The sequence below is a fragment of the Cryptomeria japonica genome, chromosome 8 (assembly GCF_030272615.1).
Source record: "Cryptomeria japonica chromosome 8, Sugi_1.0, whole genome shotgun sequence".
Classification (NCBI taxonomy): Eukaryota; Viridiplantae; Streptophyta; class Pinopsida; order Cupressales; family Cupressaceae; genus Cryptomeria; species Cryptomeria japonica.
This window is the reverse complement of record NC_081412.1, coordinates 604,642,916-604,668,095: the sequence shown is the minus strand read 5'-3', so window position 1 is coordinate 604,668,095 and position 25,180 is coordinate 604,642,916. Positions and strand designations below refer to the sequence as shown.

At 38.0% G+C, this 25,180-nt stretch overlaps 1 pseudogene; it reads right to left on the bottom strand.

Moving 5' to 3' along the window:
• The window catches only part of LOC131071735 (uncharacterized), a 37,014-nt pseudogene extending 12,707 nt beyond the window's left edge, over positions 1–24,307 (bottom strand).
• Positions 24,308–25,180: the final 873 nt, after the last annotated feature.

The window sequence follows — 25,180 nt, the reverse complement described above, 5'->3', positions numbered from 1 at the left end:
GAATCCAAGGCCTCCCTAATAACAAGTTGTATGTTAAATTTCCCGGCATAACATGGATAGGAGTAGGCAAAGTAACAGGTCCCACTGTGAGAGGTAAGGTGATGATACCCAATGAAGTCTTAGCCACATTGTCAAAGCCACGAATGGAACGAGAGTCAGGCTCCATAAGAGATGTATCCACATTCATCTTATGCAATAGATTGATGCTACACACATTAAGGCCAGAGCCATTATCTACTAGTGTTCGTCTTATAGCAGTGTCTTTCATGACAACCACAATCATCAAGGGATCATATTGTTGTTGGACTTCACTAGTAGGCAACTCATCTTGCGTAAACACAATTTGAGGTTTAGGATTCATCACAGAGTTAACAAAAGATGCTATATTACTAGATGTATTCGGTGGAGGAACATTCAAATCTTTCAAGGCATCTTGTAACATCCCATGATGAGCGAAAGAAGTTTGAATCAAATCCCAAAGGGATATCTTAGCAGGGGTAGCTTTAAGCTATTCTATGAGATCATATTCCTTACCCATAACTTGCAAAATACGGGGAGCTTGGGGAAGAATTGGTTGAGGATTAGGAAGCGAAACTGGAATAACAGGAGGAGGGTTAGGTTGCTTATTATTTCTGGTATGATAAATATGGGCAACCGCATGATAACTCTCTCTAGTTATTTGCTTAGCATAATTGTAAGGACTTATAGATTGTCTTCCTTGTACGGTAATGATTGGTTTATTCGGAGTACAAAAGGAATCATGATCATACCTCCCTTGGACAGTAAGGAGAGGAGTCTTAGGAATTTGAAAGGTGGGAGAAGGATAAGCACCTTGGACTTCAAAGAGAGGTTTGTTATATTCATTCAAATTTATCATGTTAACCAATTTAGAGGTCTTGTTTTTGTTTATAGGTTTCGACAAAGCCACAAAGTCATCAGGGGCATCATCCAACAAAGCATGATCATATCGGTTAAAAGGTTTGTCTTTTGATTCAAAAGGAGACATCTCCTCATAGAGGGGATTATTGAAAACAACCATGTTACTAGATTCAGGGGAAGAGTGGATAGGAATGTATCCTTGAGAGGAATCATTCACCATATCTTTCTCATCACACCTAAATGGCATAGTAACAAGGTTTATGAGTTTTTGGTAAAATGAAGGTTTAGCATCCTTAGGGTTTAAGAACTCATCTAAGGCTTCATCTAATTCATCTTGGCTATACTCATAATAATCATCAAATGCATGAACATTTTGCAAATAAAAATCTGACATTTTGAAAAGATTGCATAAAATTGAAACACACAATGCAAAGAAACACAAGTTCTCTTTTTTTTTTTTTTTTCTCTTTTAATGAAATGAAAAACACACTAAATCTAGATCTAGGAATAACAAATGCAATGCAAGAGGAAGCAATGATAGATTCATGTCGGGTTCACCAAAATGTGTAGGGGAAAAAAGCGAGACTAGGACAATGTACCCTAATCCTAACTTTTGACACACATTGCGGAATACGAAAGAGCCTAGAGATATCGCACGGTTGGCTACTTATTTTGGTGAAAGAGAGAGCCACGGGATATCTATTAGGATTTCTATTCCCTTGTTGAAATTGAAAGCTAAAATGATACAAGTTCAAACCCTAACCTCAAAATGTAAGTATGAACTAGTAACAAGTTTGCAGAATTGAGATTAAGCAATGAATAGCTGTAAATGTAAGGATAAACTAAGAATGTAGATATGTACCCGGAGTCGAAATTGGACTGAAAATGTTCGGGACGGGGGCGCGGGCGCCACTGTCCTGAAAACTGCACCGGAAACCACTGTTTTGCACCCTGAAACACTGTCGGAAAGCTGTCTGTCCGGAGGACCAGGGCGCCCAGTGCCTCTGTCCCAGGGACCAGGGCGCCCAGCGCCCCTGTCCCAGTCTTCTGAGCTGCAATTGCACACAGAGTTCTGTCTCAGTCTCCTCTTTCCGAATCTGTGTCCTGCGGCGTCGTCCGAATCCCGAAACCTGCAATAATATCTGAAAAGGGGGAAGGGCGGCTATATAGGGTTTTGCCTTAGTCAAACCCCCGCTTTGGTGATTTCCACCTCCATGAATAGCCAAGTTGTTTGTAAAATGTATTGTGTGTGCAGACCTAGTGTGTGTGCAAGGTCCAAAATGCAAGAAAGCAAACTAGAGCAACCTAGAAAGTAAACCCTAATTGCTTGTAAATGATAATGCAAATGCTCTAAATCAAGATGCAATGTGATCTAAAGCATGAATAAATGATATATCAAAGCTTATGTAAGGACATGAAAACAATATGAAATCATACCCAACCCTCAAGGGAGGAGTATAAGCCAATCTTCAGTTGGTAATCTCCTATTGTTCTTCAATGTCTTCCAAGCCCTAATTGGATGAATGAATGAATTTGATAGATGCTTGATAGAATGATGTTGAGTGTTGTTGAAGTCTTCTAAGATCTGCTCTTTCGCTGCATATGAAGTTCCTGGAAACAAAAATCTGATCCTTTCAAATGAAGAAAGAGAGCTCTTATGTATGAAACCCTAGGTCGTAAATTCGTATTTTGGCTGACCTAGAGATTGAATATCCCGCCAATTTCTTGGGGTTAAGCTTTATTTTATGATTGGATCGTGCTCCCAAAATTTCGGGAAAAATGTCTGGGACCATGTTGCACGGGCGCCATGGTCCCGACAACTTTTCACCAAATTTTCAGGGCCGTCAGATATGATGATTTTAGAGATAATCCCAAAGTTACAGGTGATTTCGAGATGTTTAGACCCCGAAACCAAGCCCCCAAGTTCGAAATAGGACTTAATTAGGGTTTTTGATTAAGTGGTGTATTGGAAGAATAAAATGCGAAGGGCGCGCTTTAGTGAAAGGGCCCAACTTTGTGATGTAGAAAATGATGAAATAGGGCCTTAGACCTAATTAATTTGATTAATTAAGTGCTTAAGGAGAAATGTAATGCAGAATGCAAAACGCACTAAGGCGGGTGCTAAACTAGGTGCGAAATTGTATCACCCTAGCGAGTGCGTACAATTTACGACGCTACAACAACATGATTCAAGGGTTAGATATATGACACGATATGATGTGATAAGAGATGCAATGAGATAGCAGTGTGTATGCATGAAGGAAGACTGTTATAGAGACATAGAGAGGTCATTGAGAAGGTTATCAGTGAACAGTTGAAGAACAGAGTAAACATAAGGGTTTACCGAGTCTCATTATGGGTTACCGAGGTATGCCACCAACTAGGTAATCTTATTCAGAGCACATAGAATCTGCTTTAGCATTTTAGATGTAAAGTTGCAGATATTTGTAATGATTATATTGTAATATTTTGAAGTTGTAAGAGAAACCTTTAACAGGGTAAAAGACTCTAACCAAGTCTATAAATTGTAAATCCTTTAACCAAGTGCTACACTTATATAGTGTTGTATAAATCCTTTAGTAAGGTAGATCTAACTGATCTTAATACTCCTAATAGGGTAAGCTATCAGAAATAGCTAAATGTAGCTCTAACCGAGCATTCTTTATTATTGCAGTAGTGAAGTTGTGGGTGCCATCCCCACCGTAGTTTTCTCTCTAACCAAGAGTTTTTGTGTGACCAAAATATATGTGTTATGGAGTGAATCATGTATGAATGTTATCTGTTGATTACAGTTTTGTTTTATATTATTGCACTATTTTGTTTATGCATAATAGTAAGGTTATTACAAAAGAAAAGTTTTGGAGTACTGATTCACCCCTCCCCTCTCAACACATTAGCTTTCTATATTGGGCCTAACAAGATGTCCATTAGATTTGAAAAGGTAGGCCTAACTGAAACATCCTTGAGTGCATCATTCCTATGGCCAAACAAGTCATGAATCAAGAAATTTAGAATTAATTTAGGCCCACATTAAGTAAGCACGTCCCACACCGTCAGTCCCGCATCAAGTACTTACAACCATGCAAGGTTCAAATACAAATTGAATACCACTCACCCTAACTTCAAGAGCAATATCAGCTCCTATTCTTTTCACCAAATTATTATCTCTGCAAAGCAATACCTCATTAGACAACTGTAGAAATCATTTTTGTGTTAAATCTATCCACACAGACCCAAAAAGGCAATGGACATCACTTTCCCTATTGCACCAAGGCCTATGTGTTGGCATTTTGGCATTAAAGTTGTCATTGATGTCAACCTCCATGATGGATATTCACATGAGTGTGAGTAGACAGAATGAAGGCTTATCGATAAGGCACAAACTAGTCTGAAGGATGGTTTCTTGTTTACGATGAAGAGGCAAAAAGTTAAAGTTGTCACAAACCACTAAAGGTGAAGATGTGTTACCGGTATAGTGTGCACTATCGATTAGCAAAAGAAGAAGGCCTTACCGGTAAAGGCGTGTATTGGTATGAGTTTGCTGAATGTTCAAGTTTGAACCAACTATGTGTCGGTGAGAAGAGTGACTGACCATGGTGATTCCATATGGAGCCGAGGTGGAAAATAGGCAGAGGTTGATAAAACCATCATCGACACGGTTGGTGAAACTGTTTTTCAATATAAATGAAACAACTACAAATCACGGGATTGTAACTGACCATTGCGGCTTGAGGAAGAAAGAATAACAGAGGAAGATCAGGGAGAAGTTGGTGCCTAGATCAATGCAAAGGAAATATGATTCAAGAAGACCTTGAAAAGCAAATAGCTGAAGCGTTTTATGTGCCGACAGATTTCAAGACAGAAGATCTTGTTCAAGATTTCTATTTTAAGAAAATGTGCGTTGGATAATGGAGACCGTGTATAGATACATACTTGAAGGATAGGTGATCGATCCAAGATAGGTTGGATCGGATCTCAATAAGATTGTGTCAGGAAGAGGAAACCCTAACCTCTCTGAAGTTTGAATTGCTTTCTAGCAGGAAATCACATGATAAGAGATGAGAGCTCAAGATAGAGCGTGTGGATGCTTTGGAGAAGAGGAAGAGAAAAGAGAGAGAGTTAGAAAAGGAGAATATTTTCTAGCCTTAGAAATAGTTCTAAGAAAGTTGCAGTGTATGTGAGCAAGCATACCATTGAGAGGATTCTACCAGCATAACTATAGTTTTGCATTTGAGCCTAACCGGCGAGGTGTGGCAGAGCAGGCAGCATCCAAGTGTGACTTAGTGTGTTGAGAGATTGTGTGAAAGAGGGAGAGAGAGACAATAGAGGCCGAGAATCAGAGAAAGTAATCTCACAACCCGTAGTATGAGATTTAGTGGAGGAGAAAAGGTTGTCAATCGACAGTGAGTTATTTGATCAAAGAGTTGCAGAATTCATTTGCAACAAGAAGCCTTAATTGTATTCAAATAGTATTTCAATATACATTGCCAAGCTGAAGCTTTGTGCAGGGGTTGGTGCTCCTTGGGTTGGTGCCCAAAATATTTGTAATTCAGTGTTTTACCTATGAGGCTGGATTGGAGTAGTAGTATCCAGCAACTTTTCTCATTGAGGTTTTTCCCACATTGGGTTTTCCTTGTAAATATGGTGTTGTGAGTTACATTTGTGTGATTGATCCTTTGGGCTTTCTTTCTTGTTCTACCAGTTTGATTGTTTAGTGTTTAAGTGCATAACTGATATTCTGAAGTTTACTTGAAAGTCAAAAAGTTCAGGAACCACTGATTCACCCCCCTCTTAGTGGTACTCTGTGTTCAACAATTGGTATCAGAGCCTAGGTTCTCGGTTATCTTTAAACCTTGGGTAGATTCTTGAATTTGAGCACAATGGCAAGAAATGAGTCTGGTTCCTCAAAAGCCCCCATGTTTGATGGATCCAACTATGCCTTCTAGAGCAGAAGAATGGAGACATATATTTCCTCCCTGGGTTTTGATGTGTGGATGTTTGTCAAGAATGGGTATGTTGTTCCTAATGCTCCTCCCTCTGATCCAAATGCTAAAAAGGAGTATGAGAATAATGCAAAGGCCAAACATGTTATCTTGAGTGGAATGTCTGATAATGAATTTGTCAAAGTCATGCACTGTGTTTCATCAAAGAAGACTTGGGACAAATTGCAGAGGTTGTTTGAAGGAGATGCAAAAGTCACAAGTTGCAAACACTAAGGGGCCAACTTGAAAGCATCAAAATGAAAGATGATGAAAAGATTGCAGACTATCTTCACAGATTTGATGAAACTGTGAATACTATGAGAGGACTTGGAGAAGAGATTGCAGATAAGATTCTTGTCAAGAAGGTACTTAGATCTCTCACACCCAAGTACGATACTAAGGTGTCTACCATAGAAGAAGCCAAGGATCTAAATACTTTTACAATGGATGAGTTATTTGGCTCTCTGATAGCCTATGAGATGAGAACAACCGGTGATACTTCCTCAAGGAAAGAAGAAGCATTCAACATCACCAAAAAGGGGAAAGAAGTAGCTACGCATAAAGAATCCAGTGAAGACTCAGATGCAGAAATAGAAAAATTTGTCAGGAAGCTCAAAAGAGGATCTGGCCGGTACAAAGGAAAGATACCACTTAAATGTTTCAACTTGTTAGGATTGATGATTGTCCCAAAGATACTGAGAGGGGGGGGCTAAATCAGTATCTAATCGGTTGATAGAATTTCTGAACTTATTAGGTAATTTGCATTCCAAAACAATGTACTGGTAAACAAGAATTAATGCAGTAAATATGAACAATAAAGACAACATAGAAAGCACACCATAACACAAGATTTTTGGCGAGGAAACCCGATGTGGGAAAAACCTTGGTGGGATTTGTGACCCACAATATTCACTCACTGGCCAATGAATGGATATTACTTACAATAATGTGCCTGCACATGCAGGAAGGCCAACTGCCTAGAGCTCACTAGTCAAATACAAAAGGAAGTCTCACTAACTTACAAAATGGATTATGAGAATCCAATATGATGTACTGCTACAAAACAGCATATGCTATGCCAAATTTAGTACTGGTTTAAGCTCATACTATGACCATAACCCTATACAAAATCTGCCTTAATATTCGCTTATCATATCCATCTTCTATCCTATTATGTATATCAAAATGATCTACAAGATCTCATACTTATATGAGTCTTATTATAATATGCCATGTCATCTTACAAAAAGATATTACAATTAAATACAATATACAATAATCAAAATCATGTTGGCTAGAGTATCGGTAAACATTATTGTCGTTGTCAGTGAAGTGTCTGTCGGTATAGAGTCTGCCAGTGTTGGTGCCATAAGATTGCAAGGTTGCCATCAATGATAACACCTTCAATTACCTTCAACTACCATTAGAGTGTGAAATGCCAACACAACTATGGGAAGGTAGGACACTTTGCTGCTAATTGTCCTCACAAAGAAATCGGTGGAGATTAGTCAAGAGAGTTCACAAGATCTGCCAGCAAAGACAGAGAAAGGAATGACTACCGATAAGGAAGGAGAGGCTACCGGAACCAAAACAGTCTATATACTATTAAGGATGATACAATAGATGAAGAAAATGCATCAGAAGATGATTACCATGAGAACGACAGAAAATTCAATCTCTTCATGGCACTTGATAAACCAGTTGATGAAGATGAGGAAGAGGAGGATATTGAAGATGAAGTGGATTTGGAGAGCGAAATTATCAGTGCTCTTGAGGAATTGAGTAAAACAAGAAGAAAACTCAAGAGGGTTAAGCTTGTTGCAGTAGATGAACAAGATCTCTTGAAGCAATCCCTGGAAGAATCCAGTCAAGTTATATCTGACTTGAAATTGCAGCTGGAACAAACTAAGAGGACATGTAAAGCTACAACCTCTGATCTGACAAAGAAGGAAAAGGAGCATCAAGAGTTGGAAGCAGAAATAATAAAGCTCAAAAAGGAGGTTGAAGAAAGTAAGGAAGAAATAAAAATAAGAAGCAAGTATGAAAGCAGCATCGAGGCCTTAGACAAGATGTTGAGCAAATAGAAGCAATCCAAAGACACTGGTGGCTTAGGATTTGAAGAAGGTCAAAGTTCAACTCAAAAAGATAAATCTGACAAAGAAATAATGTTCACCTCTTCAATTAAAAGTGAAGAAAAAAAGACATTCACTATAGGCAAGGATACTGGCAAAAAGACTTATGCAGATGTTGTTGGAAATCGCCACTCAAATCGGTATACAACAATGAACCGGAGGTCACACTTCTTGTACCAACATGCAGATCCAAGGAGAAATGCAAGAGTTGACCATTAAGGATTCACTAGACTCAACAACATGAAGGGAAGACCCCCAATGAGGTGGTTCCATTCGAGACCAAGACAAACTAACTGATATGTTTTGAACTTTCATGGTTACTATTACCGGTGTAACAAATTTGGGCATAGAATAGATGACTGAAGATTAATCAATAAGCCCTCTATGAGTTATGAAAGTAGAAATCAGTTTAATGCACTCTGGGATATGAATCTTGTATGTTATCAGTGCAATGGATATGGTCATAATAGTTTTGAATGTAGGAAGAATAAACCGGTACCCTACAATAATTTTAAGGATGTTCCTTTAAATAAAGATGTAAAATGCTATAACTGTCAGGAGTTTGGACATATAGCAAAATTATGTAAAAACTAGAAGATCAAGAAGAAGAAGACAAATTCGGATCAAGAGTTGGTAACTGAACCTGAGCATAATATAGTGGCCGACAAGAAGGAGACCAAACCTGTTTGGGTTGAGAAAGAAAAAGAAAAGCCAGAATCAAGTCTCATAGTGCAAACTGCCCTACACGCTGAGAGGAAAAATCTATGGTTTGTAGATAGTGGTTATTCCAACCACATGACTGGTGACAAAAATAAATTCATCAAACTTGAAGACTAGAATGGTGGATCAGTAAGGTTTGGAGACACTTCTTCCATCAAAATAAAGGGAAAAGGAACTCTAAGCATTGATGGAAAACTGAAGGCATGTGATGTATATTATGTGGAAGGCCTAAATCACAATCTGGTGAGTGTGAGTCAGATGTGTGACACAAGTTACAAATTCACCTTTGAGTCAACCAGATGCCAAATAAAGAAAGACAATACCGGTAAAGTTGTGGCAGGAGGAAAGAGAACAGATCAAAATGTTTATAATCTGAAGGAATGATATGAGTCACAATGTATGTTAGGACAAGTAGATGAAAGTTGGTTGTGGCACTGAAGATTAGGCCATGTAAACTTTGATAACCTAGTGGCAGTAAGAAAAAAGGGGTGTGTGAGGAATATTCCACCCATCATCAAACCGGTAAGCACATTTTGTGATGAATGTGTAAAAGGTAAGCAAACTAAAGTGATCCTCAGGACAAAAGAGCACAACACCTCAAGACCACTTGAAATTGTGCATACAGATCTGTGTGGTCCAACTAGGACAAGAGAACTTACAGGTGAAAGATACTTTATGCTCTTCATTTATGATTACTCAAGAATAACATGGATCACCTTCCTACAAGATAAATCACAAGCATTTGAAAGATTCAAGATCTTTCGGAAGATGGTGGAGAAAGAAAGAGGGTGCAAGTTAAAATGCCTAAGATCAGACTGGGGTGGAAAGTTTACATCAAATGAATTTGAAGATTATTGTGAAAAACATGGAATTAGAAGGCAATACTTTTCTCCTAGGACACCACAACAAAATGGTGTGGTAGAAAGGAAGAACGGGACAGTCAAGGAGATGGCCAGAACCATGTTAAATGAGGCCAGTCTGTTGAACACATATTTGAAAGAAGTTGTTCATACTATTGCATATACTTTAAACCAGTTTCAATTAAGAACAAACAACAGGATGACACTTTGTGAGTTGTGGTATGACCAAAAGCCATCAGTCAAATACTTCAAAGTATTTGGAAGCAAGTGCTTTATCAAGAAAGATATGGATGGTCTAAGAAGTTTTGACTCCAAGAGTGATGAAGGAATCTTCCTTGGTTACTCGTCAAACAACAAAGCCTACAAATGCTACAACAAAAGACTAAGAAGAATCATTGAGAGTGTGCATGTAAAAGTTGATGAGGATATGCACAAAGGATGTCAACCCCTGATCAATTGGTATGATAACTCCAATGATGAAGATGATGAAGCTCAGTTAGACATTAAACCAGAGAAAGCATCCAAGAAGGGTCCCAACCGGTATGTACAATTGAATCACCCGGAAGAGAAAATTCTGGGAAATAAGAGTGATGGTGTGCAAACTAGAAGAAGAATTTCCCAAAATGATGAACAAGTCAACCTATGCCTCATGACTGAAGTTGAACCCAAAACATTTAATGAGGCAAGGAAAAGACAAGAATGGATGGATGCCATGGAAGAAGAAATGCAACAAATTGAGAACAACAAGACTAGGGAATTAGTCCCTAGACCAGAAGACAAGAACATCATTGGCACTAAATGGGTCTACCGGAACAAGATGAATGAAGAAGGTAAGATTGCTAGGCATAAAGCTAGACTAGTGTGCAAAGGATACTCTCAAGTAGAAGGGACTGACTTTGAAGAAACATTTACACCGGTAGCTAGATTAAAAGTAATTAGAATGTTTCTAGCCTACTCTTCCTACAAGGGCTATAAAGTATACCAAGTGCATGTAAAATCTGCCTTTCTAAATGGAAATTTGGATGAAGAAGTGTAAATGGAGCAACCGGAACGGTTTCTGCTACATGGTGATGAGACTTTTGTGTGTCGGTTGAAGAAGGCCTTGTATGATCTAAATCAAGCTCCTAGAGCATGCTATTCAAGGTTAGATCATTACCTAAAGGAGCAGGGATTCAAAAACGGAAGTGCTGATAGCAATTTGTACATAAAGAAAGATGGAAACCACATGATCATTGTGGTTGTGTATGTAGATGACATCATCTTTGGAGGCAACAAGGACACCCTCTACAAAGAATTTGTTGATCAGATGTAGTCTGAATTTGAGATGTCAATGCTTCATGAATTGACTTACTTCCTGTAAAGTGGAAAAATCGAACCCTAGTCGTTCTCCCCTCCCCAACTCCGAGGAGAGAGAAGGGAGAGTCACTAGGGTTGATGGTTTTCACTTAGGAGAGACTTTACATTCAAAAGAGGGGTTGAAACCCACAAGATCCAATCCCACGCAATGCAAGATTGGATTCTAAATGAGTTTCAAGGGTTAAGATATCAAGGATACCCTCTTTTGTAAAGAAATGTAGATAGAAAGATTGAACTAGGAATGCATGTAAAGTAGGAAAGATTCACTTATAAACAGAGATAGGAATATAGGATGAAGCTGCGGACCTAGAATTAGCAGTAAAATGTCGAGACGTAGTTGTTCTGCAAATTTGAGCGAAAGTTGACGGGACGATGGCACCCGGCGTGCACACGGTCCTCCGAAAAATCCGCAAAACGAAGGGGGATCTGTTCGTCTCTGCACAAGGATTCCAGATCTTCAATTACAGCCGCGTACCTACAACCTACACATAGAAAAGAGAGGACGATTGGGGGGGTAGGGATGAGGGGTTTGCCTTTAGGTCAAACCCCGGTTTTGGAATTAACCAAGAAATGAGAATGCTGTAAATGTAAATGTTTGTAATGTAAACAAGTATTGATACCTTGTTGTAAGAATGTTTTTATCCTTACATGCAAAGGTGTAATGTATGTAGCATGTAATGTGTTGTATGTGATCTCCTCTTCAATGGTTGAATCCTTGTCTTGAATGCAACACTTAGCCTTGAATGGAGACTTAGAATGCTCGATTGCTTGAAGGAATGCTTGAATGCTTGAATGCTTGAATGTTTGAATATCATTTTCGCCTTTTTTTTTCACCTACCAAAATGGGAGAGGAAATGTGGTTTATACACTTGTCAATTAGGGCTGATAGACTGATTTTCCCCGACCTTAGGCCGACCAGGAAATGTTATTTTCCAATTTGCAAACATAAAGACTCGAGACCCAAAAGAGACCGGGCCCAAAAATAGGGCCAAGGACCAGGGCGCTGGGTGCCATGGTCCTGGGGGACCAGGGCACTAGGCGCCCTAGTCCTAAAGGACCAGGGCGCTGGGCGCCATGGTCCCATCTCCCGGGACAGCAGGGTGCAAGGAGGATCAGGCCAGGGTGCTGAAAAATGCAGTTTTTGATGTCATGAACAAGTTTCGGGGTCTCCATTCAGGTTCCGTGTTGCATCACCATCGTGAAGACCCAAATGCAATCGAAATTGCAAGTGTTGCAATTTTAGGACGCTACATTTAGCCCCCACTTTAGCGGGAGTATAAGCGTACGCCAATACTTCCGGTAAAGTACAAGGAAACAACATTGAAAAACTTTCACCACGTCAAGGAGGCAAGATACACCAAGCCCCCAGTGGACTAAGGATCTTACGACTTCGATTGACAAAGTAAAAGGGAAGATCACGAGGGAGAACCATGATTGTCAGTAGTAAGGTTCCCTCACTATGAGTCATGCAAGAAAGATATCAAAAATTTTCAATGCAAAGCTGAATTTGTCAAGAAATTTTCAAGTATCTTGAAAAGATATGAACGGGATGTATGCCCCCCTACGTTAAAGCGATCACACACGACTCACCGGGGGTGATTGCTTTAAGGTAGTGATACATATAAGAAATGAAAAAGGGAAAGGAGCACGTTATCACAAGGATTTAGCCCCCAAGTGTGAGATAAGCCCAAGGATAATAGACACAAAACACCAAGCACGAGGTGACTTCGCTTTCCTCGGGGTCAGTATGCTATATGATAATTCATGTATATCATATGTATGTATGCATAATTGTTCTTCATTCCCCAATCAAGGAAGGTCACCTAGAAGAAGGGAACACATGTGTCTTTTGAGTCAACATGAGAGAGACCAAAAGAGATCTCAATGTTTTGCATCATCCTCAAGTAGACAACACTAAGGACAACAAATAGAAGAATGAGGATAACACATAGAAGAAGTAACAAAAGATCAAGAGAGGAGGAGAGAATCTGCTATGCTAATGAACTAGTCTAGCATGTCATCTACCCCCCGATCTTGCTGATCAATATTTCGGGAAGGTAGGAAACATGCTAGAGGAGGAACATCCAACACAGCAGATGGAGCTATCACAAGATCCAAACAAGGCCTATGTTCATGTTCCGAGCCACATTGTTCTTGTCTAGGAGCTAGGATAAGTGCTTTAGAAAATGCGTTAGATAAATGGTTATCAACATCAACATATTCATATTCACTATCAAAATGAACAGGAGTAACATTTTCATCATGAATAACATTTTCATCTATATCATCATCAAGATTTATAAAAATAGGATCTTTAACTCACACAGGATCAAGACCATCATGCATCTTATGTTTAGGAGATTTTGGCTCAATTTTCGGCTGAGGAGAAAATGGAATAATACTAGCTGAAGGTGTTTTTGGAGATTGCAAAGTTTGAGAAGCAGCTGCCTGAGCTCTAAGACGATGCTTTCGTCGGCGTTCACGTGCAGAACGATTTCGTCTAGTCTTAGTAGGAAGCTGAGAAGATTGAGGAGGAGGAATGTTCTCATCTTTATCACTTGGGTGTTTAGGTTGTGGTCTCTTAGGTTGAATAATAGGAGAAGAGGAAGGTCTCTTCTCTCCATAAGACGAAGGAGGAGGAACTGCTCCATATAAGGGAGGAATATTTGGTTTAGGAAGGAGACCAAGTCCATCATGACGAGGAGGTATAGGTCTACTTTTAGGAAGTTTATTAGATATAGGCATAGTCACATCCATAGGGATGGGTTGGGAATCTTCTTGAGGAAAGACATTAGTTTTATCTTTCAAAGGAAGAACTTCCTTCTCAAGAACGATAGGAATGTCAAGTTTGGGTGTTCTAGGTTCACTTAGAGATAGGATCATATCTTTTTTCCACTTTTGATAAGATTTAAAAAGATGATCACTTCGCGGAGGAAGAGATTGAAATTGTTTAGGCCAAAAGTAATCAATAGGAACGCTAGAAGTTCTTTCAGCAGGTTTAAAGAGACTATGATTGATAGTAACAACTTCACCATTATGGGGAAATTTCAAACACTTGTGGATAGGAGAAGCAATAGCTTTCATGGAAGATAGCCAAGGATAGCCTAGCTTCACACAAAATTGTTCGGATGATGGAATAATAGCAAAGTCCACATGAAGGGATTTGTTATGGACCTCAATAGGTAATGTAATAGAACCAATTGCAAGAGAAGAAAATGCATCAAATAATTTCACAACGACATTTGTTTCATCATAGATCACTTGATTCAATTGTAAAGTAAAAAGAAATTCTTCAGTAATGACATTAACCATACAAGAAGGATCAATAAGCACTCCACGGCAAGGTGTATTCTTGACTTTTGCAACTATATATAAAGGACCATCAGGTGCCCTGATAGTTTCACTGGAATCAAATGTGATGGAAGGTTCTTTAGGGATTTTCTGCTGCTCCACAAAGTTAATCACATTAGGAGTCATAGACACAAGATCATCAGGTGAGACAGAGGAATCAGTAGTATCAATCGCATTAGAGGTATGAGAAGGCAATGGATCAGTAAAAATCTGAAGATTTTGGTTAGGAGGAGCTACAGATGTGTTGCCTTTATCATTCACTCCAGAAACAGAGATAGTATTATTATCAATCAAATCTTGAATTTTTCCCTTTAAAGCAAAACATTTTTCAGTATCATGCCCAGGATGACGATGAAATTGACAAAAAGATTTGTTATCAAAATAGGGTGAATTAATCTTTGCAAGATCTATTTGCCTTATAGGAGGAAGAGTAAGCACATTTTGTTCCAATAACTTATTCATAATACTATGCAATGATTCATTCAAAGGAGTAAACTTTCTTTCTTTCTTGAAAAACTTAGAAATAGGAGGCACACCTGATGCTGCATTCACATTGTTGTTGATGATGTTTTCATTGAATTTAATGGACTCTCTATTCGGTTTAAACTTCCCAAATGGTTGTTGACTACTATCACCCTTATCACTCGGAGTCATAGGATTTGCTTGTTCCATTTGACTCACAGTCAGTTGATAATTGTGAAGAGTTGCGCACAACTGTTGGAAAGAAGTAAACTCAGAAAACAGGAATTTTTCTCTAATATCTTTTTGTAAATTAGAAATAAAGATTCTTTGAATATCATTGTCAGGTACTGGAAAAGAAATCTGAGCATACAAATGCTTATATCTACCAATGAAATTGGTCACTTTTTCTTTAACACCTTGTTTACAATGGATTAAATCAATCAAAGTAACTTTAGGACTTATATTGTTTTGAAATTGTTGAATGAAAGCATTTGCAAGTTGTTCGAAAGAAGAAATAGAATAAGAAGGCAACGAGCAATACCATTGTAGGGCTTTATCTCTTAATGTTCTAGTAAACAATTTTGCAAGCAACCTTTGGTCATAAGCAAAATCAGTACATATTGTTTGAAAGGTCTTAACATGTGTTAGAGGATCACCCTTACCATTATAAAGCTCCAAATGTGGAATTTCAACATGTTTAGGGGGGATAGCTCGAACAATGTCAAGAGAAAGTGGGCTCGCAATGTCAAATGTGGGCACACTAAACTTAGATTGATTCATAGAGGCAATTTGTTGCTGTAAAGAAGAGATAGTTTGTGCAAGATTGTTAATGGTCGCTTCAGTCAAAGAGTTCATATTAGACGTGTTAGATTGTGATGGAGGTGTTATGTTATTGAAAGAAGGTAGAGAGTAAGGTGGTGGGACACTATGATAGTTAGTCATAGGAGATGATTGGAAAGGAGGAACACTACAAGGAGGAATGGAATGATTAAACGAATTGCCCCCTTGCGTCATGTTCATTTGTGGAGATATAATAGGAACACTCACTGAAGGAATGAATGAAGAAGTTGGATTGAATGAAGGAAGAGGGTTGATTGAAGAAGATGGATTGCCCCCATGACTGGTGATCATAGGTGGGATGTCTTGTGTTGAAGTAGTCATTATGTTTGATGTAAAAGTAGGTATACTAGCAATAGAAGTTGTGAAAGGAATAGAATGATTGACTTGGGTAGGAGGTTGTGTATAACCCAAGGTTTCGGCACAACTCTTCATCGACATCACATTCGAATCCACAATGTGTGCAATACCACGCAAAATATCAATTCCATTCTTATCACTTTGAACCATACGTTTTAGACCCTCAATTAATGAAAGAGCTTGACTATTGGGGTATTCTTGAGACATCCATTGTCGAAAATCATCAAATTGGTTATCCAATTTTGAAAGTTGTTCTACAAAAACCTCATGGAGAGCTTCTTCATCATTAAGAGGATTAGAGGAATTACCCATGTCCTCGTTAAAAAGGCCATTCAAATTAGGTTCCATCTCCTCGGTAATTACACCTTGGAAAGACTTAATTCTAAGGCTTCGTCTAACGGGAATAGTGTAAGTAGGGCTTATTGTTGTAAAACTCATGCACTAAAGAAAGAGAGAAGATTTTGGATTTTAGAGGTAGAAAATTTTAATAAAATCAGCCAATCTCCTAGATTTAAGCTGTTAAATACAATTAGGACAATCTCCCGAAATTTCGAAAACAATGTTCGGGACCGTGGCGCTCGGAGTGCACATGGTCCTCACAACTTTTTTCGAAATTTTCAGGGATGAAAGTTATGATGATTTTAAAGCCAATCTGAAAAAATTGAGTGATTTTACGATCTGTAGATTGGCCAAATTAAAGTTGCAATCTCAAAATTGAACCCTACCAAGATTGTTGAAAAATGTAAAATTTGAATTTTGAAAAAGAGAGGGAAACTGAAATTTTGAATTTTATGATTTTAGAGGGAATGCTGAAAGCAATGCAAGTTTTGAAATTTAGAAGTTGACTCGATTTAATGCAAAATTCGAATTTGAAAGTGGAAATCAAAGTTGTTGCAATTAAACACTTAATTTCAAAAGTCACAAACTGCAAAAATTTGAATAAAACACTGAAATTTCGAATGAATGCCAACACACTTTTCAGATTTAGGATAGTAAGAAGCACAATTCTGACATGAATTTCAATTTCAACAATTTTTGAATGATTAGAAGCCTTAATCCAAGCAATCCCTAGACCAACTTTGACTGTAATTTTAAAAGTGTTAGAATTGATGAAATCAGCCAAAATTCTGGATTTTAGCAGAAAAATACAGTAAGATCTAGCTCTCGAAATTTCAGAAAAAATGTCGGGGACGATGGCGCTCGGGGTGCACACGGTCCTCGCAACTTTTTTCCAAATTTTTAGGGATGAAAGATATTGTGATTTTATTGCGGAATCCAAAATTACAGCCGATTTGGAGGTGTTTTGATCAGTCAAATTATCAGTCAAAGATTGAATCAAGAAGGTTTTAAAAATTAGGGTTTTGACACTTAACCACTTAATTTTCAAAATTAAAGCACAGATATGATTTGATAATTTGTGATAGAAGGGTAGATCTGAAACAAGCATTAACATTTAGACATTTCACAAGCTTAATTACTAAAAAGAAAATTTTAGGGTTTTTATGCAATTAGCCTCTAAAATTTGCAAAAGATCAAACATGGAAATGTAATTAAGGAAACAAAATTTTCAGATCTAACCATGAATAATCAGAATGAGGATGTTCACGTCGGGTTCACCAAAATGTAAAGCGGAAAAATCAAACCCTAGTCGTTCTCCCCTCCCCAACTCCGAGGAGAGAGAAGGGAGAGTCACTAGGGTTGATGGTTTTCACTTAGGAGAGACTTTACATTCAAAAGAGGGGTTGAAACCCACAAGATCCAATCCCACGCAATGCAAGATTGGATTCTAAATGAGTTTCAAGGGTTAAGATATCAAGGATACCCTCTTTTGTAAAGAAATGTAGATAGAAAGATTGAACTAGGAATGCATGTAAAGTAGGAAAGATTCACTTATAAATAGAGATAGGAATATAGGATGAAGCTGCGGACCTAGAATTAGTAGTAAAATGTCGAGACGGTGCTGTTCTGCAAATTTGAGCGAAAGTTGACGGGACGATGGCGCCCAGCGTGCACACGGTCCTCCGAAAAATCCGCGAAACGAAGGGGGATTTGTTCGTCTCTGCACAAGGATTCCAGATCTTCAATTACAGCCACGTACCTGCAACCTACACACAGAAAAGAGAGGACGATTGGGGGGTTAGGGATGAGGGGTTTGCCTTTAGGTCAAACCCTGGTTTTGGAATTAACCAAGAAATGAGAATGTTGTAAATGTAAATGTTTGTAATGTAAACAAGTACTGATACCTTGTTGTAAGAATGTTTGTATCCTTACATGCGAAGGTGTAATGTATGTAGCATGTAATGTGTTGTATGTGATCTCCTCTTCAATGGTTGAATCCTTGTCTTGAATGCAACACTTAGCCTTGAATGGAGACTTAAAATGCTCAATTGCTTGAAGGAATGCTTGAATGCTTGAATGCTTGAATGTTTGAATATCGTTTTCGCCTTTTTTTTTCACCTACCAAAATGGGAGAGGAAATGTGGTTTATATACTTGTCAATTAGGGCTGATAGACTGATTTTCCCCGACCTTAGGCCGACCAGGAAATGTTATTTTCCAATTTGCAAACATAAAGACCCGAGACCCAAAAGAGACCAGGCCCAAAAATAGGGCCAGGGACCAGGGCGCTGGGCGCCATGGTCCTGGGGGACCAGGGCGCTGGGCGCCCTAGTCCTGAAGGACCAAGGCACTGGGCGCCATGGTCCCACCTCCCGGGACAGCAGGGTGCAAGGAGGATCAGGCCAGGGTGCTGAGAAATGTAGTTTTTGATGTCATGAACAAGTTTCGGGGTCTCCATTCAGGTTCCGTGTTGCATCGCCATCGTGAAGACCCAAATGTAGTCGAAATTGCAAGTGTCGCAATTTTAGGATGCTACACTTCCTTTGTTTGTAGATATTACAGCAAAATAAAGGAATCTTTATCTCACAAATCAAGTGTGCAAAGGAGATATTGAAGAAATTCCAACTGGAAGATTGTAAATTGGTAAGTACCCCCATGGTGACCAGTAGCAAATTGAGCAAGAATGATGAATCATCAGTGGTGGATCAGACTCTGTATAGGTCCATGATAGGAAGTCTACTGTATCTAACTACTTCAAGACCAGATATAGTTCAGGTAGTATGCATGGTGGACAGATTCCAAGCTACACCAAAGCAGTCACATATGAATGTTGTTAGCAGAATTTATAGGTACCTGCAAGGGACACTCAGCTATGGTTTGTGGTATCCTAAACAAGGAGATTTTATCTTGGAAGCATACACTGATGTTGATTGGGCAGGTTGCATTGATGATTGAAAGAGCACAAGTGGTGATGCATTCTTTCTAGGCGACCGGTTGGTCTCATGGTATAGCAAGAAGCAGGACTCAGTCTCTCTATCTACTGCTGAAGTTGAATACATTGTTGTTGCTACATGTTGCTCTCAGGTGCTTTGGATGATGAAGACTCTCAAAGACATGCAGGTGGACATCACTGATCCTATTCTCATCCGGTGTGATAATTCGAGTGCAATCAACATAGAAAAGAATTCATTCATGAATTTCAGAACAAAGCACATTGCTATCAAGTATAACTTTCTCAGAGAGAAGGTTGAAGGACGGGAGGTAAAAATGGATTATGTTCCTATTGGTGAACAAGTAGCAGACATTTTCACCAAACCGTTACCGGTAAGCACTTTTGAGTACCTCTAACAGAAGTTGGAAGTTGTGTCATCTGTCTAGGAAGGCCTTATGTGGTTTAGGGGGAGCTTATAGCGTTCAAAGGGGGAGTGTACAGTACCCTTTGTCATTGTGTTAAAGGGGGAGAAATGTACCGATATAGAGTGTCTTGCGAGATGATGACATCAATGCCAAAGGGGGAGATTGTTGGAATTTTGGCATTAAAGTTGTCATTGATGTCAACCAGCATGATGAATATTCACATGAGTGTGAGTAAACAGAATGAAGGCTTACTGGTAAGGCACAAATCGGTCTAAAGGATGGTTGCTTGTTTATGATGAAGAGGTAGAATGTTAAAGTTGTCACAAACCACTTAAGGTGAAGATGTGTTACCGATATAGTGTGCACTAGCAGAAGAAGAAGGCCTTACCGGTAAAAGCATGTACCGGTATGAGTTTGCTGAATGTTCAAGTTTGAATCGACTATGTGTCGGTGAGTAGAGTGACTGACCATGGTGATGCTATCTGGAGCCGAGATGGCAAATAGGCAGAGGTTGATAAAACCATCATCGACACAGTTGGTGAAACTGTCTGTCGATATAAATGAAACAACCAGAAATCACAGGATTGTAACTGACCGTTGTGGCTCGAGGAAGAAATAATGAAAGAGGAAGATCAAGGAGTAGTTGGCGCCTAGATCAATGCAAAGGAAATCAGATTTAGGAAGACATCGAAAAGGAAACAGCTGAAACATTTTATGTGTCGAGAGGTTTCAAGGCAGAAGATCTTGTTTGAGATTTCTATTTTTTAGCAAATGTGCATTGGATAATGGAAACTGTAGCATAGGAAATAGGAAATCATCACAAAACAAGATAAACGTAATAGCTCAATCACAAATGCATTCATTGCAATGATCTATCCTAAGACACATTCAATAGAGACATGAAAACGAAGCATACAAAACTAAATATTATGCAAACCGGATGACGATTTGAATGCTCCTTCCATGCGGCTCCATTGTTCTTCTTTCCTCTTCAAATAGTTGTGGATCTCACCTACAAGTGCACACACAATTGAAAGCAAGTAGACGGGATTCTTGATCAAGAGTACTAGAAGCTTAGATTTGATAGCCTGATTATCAATTACCAATTACCAAATTAAGGGGTTTGATTGAAGAAATTCATCCAATTTATAGAAGAATTGGAGAGATGACAAGATTAGCATGATTCAATTCAAATGGAAATTGCAAATCAATTATGTCAATTATGACAAATTATGACAAATTGACATGTCATTTCCATGAATTTAGGAGAGAAATAGGAGGAATTTGAAATTAGGAAATTATAAAATTAAGAAAATTGAAATTGATGAAAATTAGGAATTAGAAATTAGGTAAATTAATTAATAATTTATCATTTATTAATTAATTCACAAAGAGGAATAATTAGCCAATTAAATGAAGATTTAATTGTAATGAGAAGACTTAGGATAAATAAGTAATTTATTAATCCTAAAGGAAGAAAGTGATAAGCAAGGTTAAATGACTAAATCACGAAACCCTAGAAGGTGAATTAGCAATGCGAGAATGACAATTAGGTCTTGATTGAAGATAATTAATGTCGATCATGATTTTGATTTTGGATTGATAAATGACCAATGTGATAAATGATTTGATAAATGCGCCAATTGACGAGGAACAATGACAAATTGATCCAAATTGACATAATTGAGACAGACAATGATCGATAGCGAAATGATCGCAAAATGACAAAATTGACAAGAGGACAAGGATTGATGATAAATAGATTGCAAGATGACAAGATTAAAAATGACCACGATCGATGACAAATTGATCGCAAAATGACAAGATCGAACATGACAATGACCAGTGACAAATCGATCATTAAACGACAAGATTGAAAATGATAAAGATTGATGACAAATCGATAAGAGGACAAAACCCTAATTAGGATTGACGATGTCCAAAATGATAAGGTTGATGATAAGATTAATAAGAGGACAAAACCCTAATTAGGATTGACGATGTCCAAAATGATAACAAATTAGCACGCACATTGATGCGATAGGATGAAATCGATCAAAATCATGATTGGATAGTGTTGTCGACAAGACCAAATTCGAAAGTGAGATGAATGAAGAATGTAGAAGAATGACTTGATGCTCGCAAATGATAAAAACCAAGTGCGTGACATAGGAGAAATGTTAATGCGACGCAAAAACCTAAAATGAGGCAATGCGCAAATGTTAAAGTATGACCTCGCAAGCGTTGACCATTTTTAGGTGTCTACAGAAACCATGTATAGATACATCCTTGAAGGACAAGTGATCGATCCAAGACAGGATGGATCGGATCTCATGAAGATTGTGTTGGGAAGAGGAAACCCTAACTGCTCCGAAGTTTGAATTGCTTTCTAGCGGGAAATCACGTGATAAGAGATGAGAGCTCAAGACATAGCATGTGGATGCTTTAGAGAAGAGGAAGAGAAAAGAGAGAGAGAGAGAGAGAGAGAGAGAGAGAGAGAGAGAGAGAGAGAGAGAGAGAGAGAGAGTTAGAAAAGGAGAAGATTTGCTAGCCTTAGAAATAGTTCTAAGAAAGTTGTAGTGTATGTGAGCAAGCATACCATTGAGAGGATTCTACTGGCATAACTATAGTTTTGCATTTGAGCCTACTAGACAAGGTGTGGCAGAGCAGGCAGCATCCAAGTGTGACTCAGTGTGTTGAGAGAGTGTGTGAAAGAGGGAAAGAGAGACAACAGAGGCCGAGAATCAGAGAAATTAATCTCACAACTGGTAGTGTGAGATCCAGTGGAGGAGAAAAGACTGTCAATCGGCAGTGAGTTATTTGATCAAAGAGTTGTAGAATTCATTTGCAACAAGAAGCCTTAATTGTATTCAAATAGTATTTCAATATGCATCGCCAAGTTAAAGATTGGTGCAGGGGTTGGTGCTCCTTAGGTTGATGCCCTAAAAGTGCAGGGGTTAGTGCTCCTTGGGTTGGTGCCCAAAATATTTGTAATTCAGTGTTTTACCTGTGAGGCTGGATTGGAGTAGTAGTCTCCAACAACTTTTATCACCGAGGTTTTTCCCACATTGGGTTTTCCTTGTAAATCTAGTGTTGTGAGTTACATTTGTGTGAATGATCCTTTTGGCTTTCTTTCTTGTTCTACCGGTTTGATTGTTTAGTGTTTAAGTGCATAATTGATATTCTGAAGTTTACTTGAAAGTCAAAAAGTTCAGGAACCACTGATTCACCCCCCTCTCAGTGGTATCTGTGTTCAACACTATGTTATGTGAAAAAATTGTTGCTCCATAAACATTACTATGACCATGAACAACATCAGCTCCAAAAATCATAGGAATCCTAAGACAGGAGCTCATAGCTCTATCCTGAAACTATCAACCATATTAGCCCACATTATAGGAGATGTCTTAGTTCCAAGGATACTTTCTGCACCAATTATAAAACTACCTGCATTTATATAAATATGTAAAATACCTGAGATCCAAATCACCACTTCAACTAACAAAAACATTTTGTTAAAAAATTGTACTAAGATGGGAGGATATTAGTCCTTCCCAAATCATGATGAGCCATCTAGATTCTAACCCTAATGGAATGCATCCTTAAAATCTGCAGTATATAGAAAACCCTTGCAATTCAAATCTCTACATCAATGAATAATGATGTCATAAAAAATACTACCAACATAGTACCATCAATCATTCAAAACTACATGACGCTCTTTAGCCACAATGCAACAGTATGCTTACTATGAAGCATACACGAAATCCTTAACAAGACAAGAGTATAGCATTCTTTTAAAACCAGTATCAGTCACCTTTGCCCAATACCACACATCCTTAAAATTTATTAAGTATAAACAAAACTCTAAAATCAATGAAAAAAAAATCATTTTTAATTACAAAATGGGAAGATAGCAGTAGAAGTCCTTTAATTTTCAAACCTGTCATGCTCCATCTATCTCCAAAAACCCATGAAATTCAAATACCCACATCAATGAACAAATACATAATAGAAAAATTAATATTCTAATGTGGGAGGATTTCTCTTTCACTGAAATTTCAACTTGGGTGTCCATTTTTTTGCCTCTAATTCACTCACCAACTCAAAATCAATAAAATCCTTATGTTAGGCCAATCTCAATGTTGTAACACATGCAATACACATAGCAAAAGAAATGTAACTACAAGTTTTATGGACTGCTCCAACCATCTTACTTTTTATGCTAAATAAATTGCATTTTCTAACAGAAGAAACCCAAAACAAATGCAATGCAATTTCCAATTCAGACATTTCACAAGCTAGAATACCTTAAAAGTTTAAACCTAAAAAGATGAAATTTATCATACAATACCCAATTCATAATGACTAAAAATGTAGTATGACACCCAGTTGGATCATAATAATCCTAAGCCACAACACTAAAAAAATTCATACCTATTCCTAGGTCCCTTATAATTGCAGGGGTAGCCACTACCCTCTTAATTTGGGTCATCTACCCAATTTTCTCAGCCAAAGTCATCCTTGAAAGCAAATCCTCAACCCTGTCTTCAACAGGCTGGTGGGGATCCATATAAACCACTATACAGTTCCCATGTTCTGAATTCTACTGTGTACTGATCAAAACCATGATCAAAACCAACACCAAAACTCTAATCCCCTTTTCCTGTGAGTATTTTCTTCTGTGTTACACTCACCTTGCGTATAATTAATGCCAAGAGTATATATGCATACTGATTACAAGTGAAAGTGGTGAGCACTGAATTTATATTTGTAATGAGTCTTGTTTAACCAATTATTGCTCTTTATCAATTGTATGTTATAATTTTTCAAGATTAAAGTTTCTATTTATGTTGGTTAATATAGAGAGATAAAAAAATTTAATAAATTACAAAAATCTCAAAATATGGTTAATGCCTTTGGATTTGTCACCTTTTTGAAAACCAAACTCAGCTTCCTTTTTCATGCGCTTTATCACAAAAGGCTAAGGAATTTCAACTAGTATAAATATAAACTATCGCCTTCATGTTTTCATGCCTAGAATTTTTTGTAGGCTAATCATGCCTGTCATTCATTTCTTTTTGGTCGCTTGTAAATTTCCATAACCTGTACTTGTCAAGACCTGCCATTATATGCCAAAATATTTAAGTTAAATCTTTTTTTTTAAAGCAAGGATGATGTGTATGTCACTTTAGGATAATTATAGATGACCTCTCTATAAGACAATCATGAATACGGGTGACCATGAAGAGCTTGAGAATTTGTTTATTGGCATAGCCTATTACGTAAGGGAGATAGGCACTTTTTAGAGAGTTGTATAGAATTGTGATTTCATTTTATGTATGGCTTTAATTATGTTGTATTAATGGAGCTATTCGTTTTTTTATCATTAAATGTAGAAACATTTTTAAACCATTTTATTATGATTGTTGCTATTGATCTATTTCTGAAATAATAAAATGGGGTAATATAGATAGTTATTAATTTAGTTCTTCACATTGTTGTGAATATTTCAGATTTCGCTTATGTATGGAGTAGATCGTTTG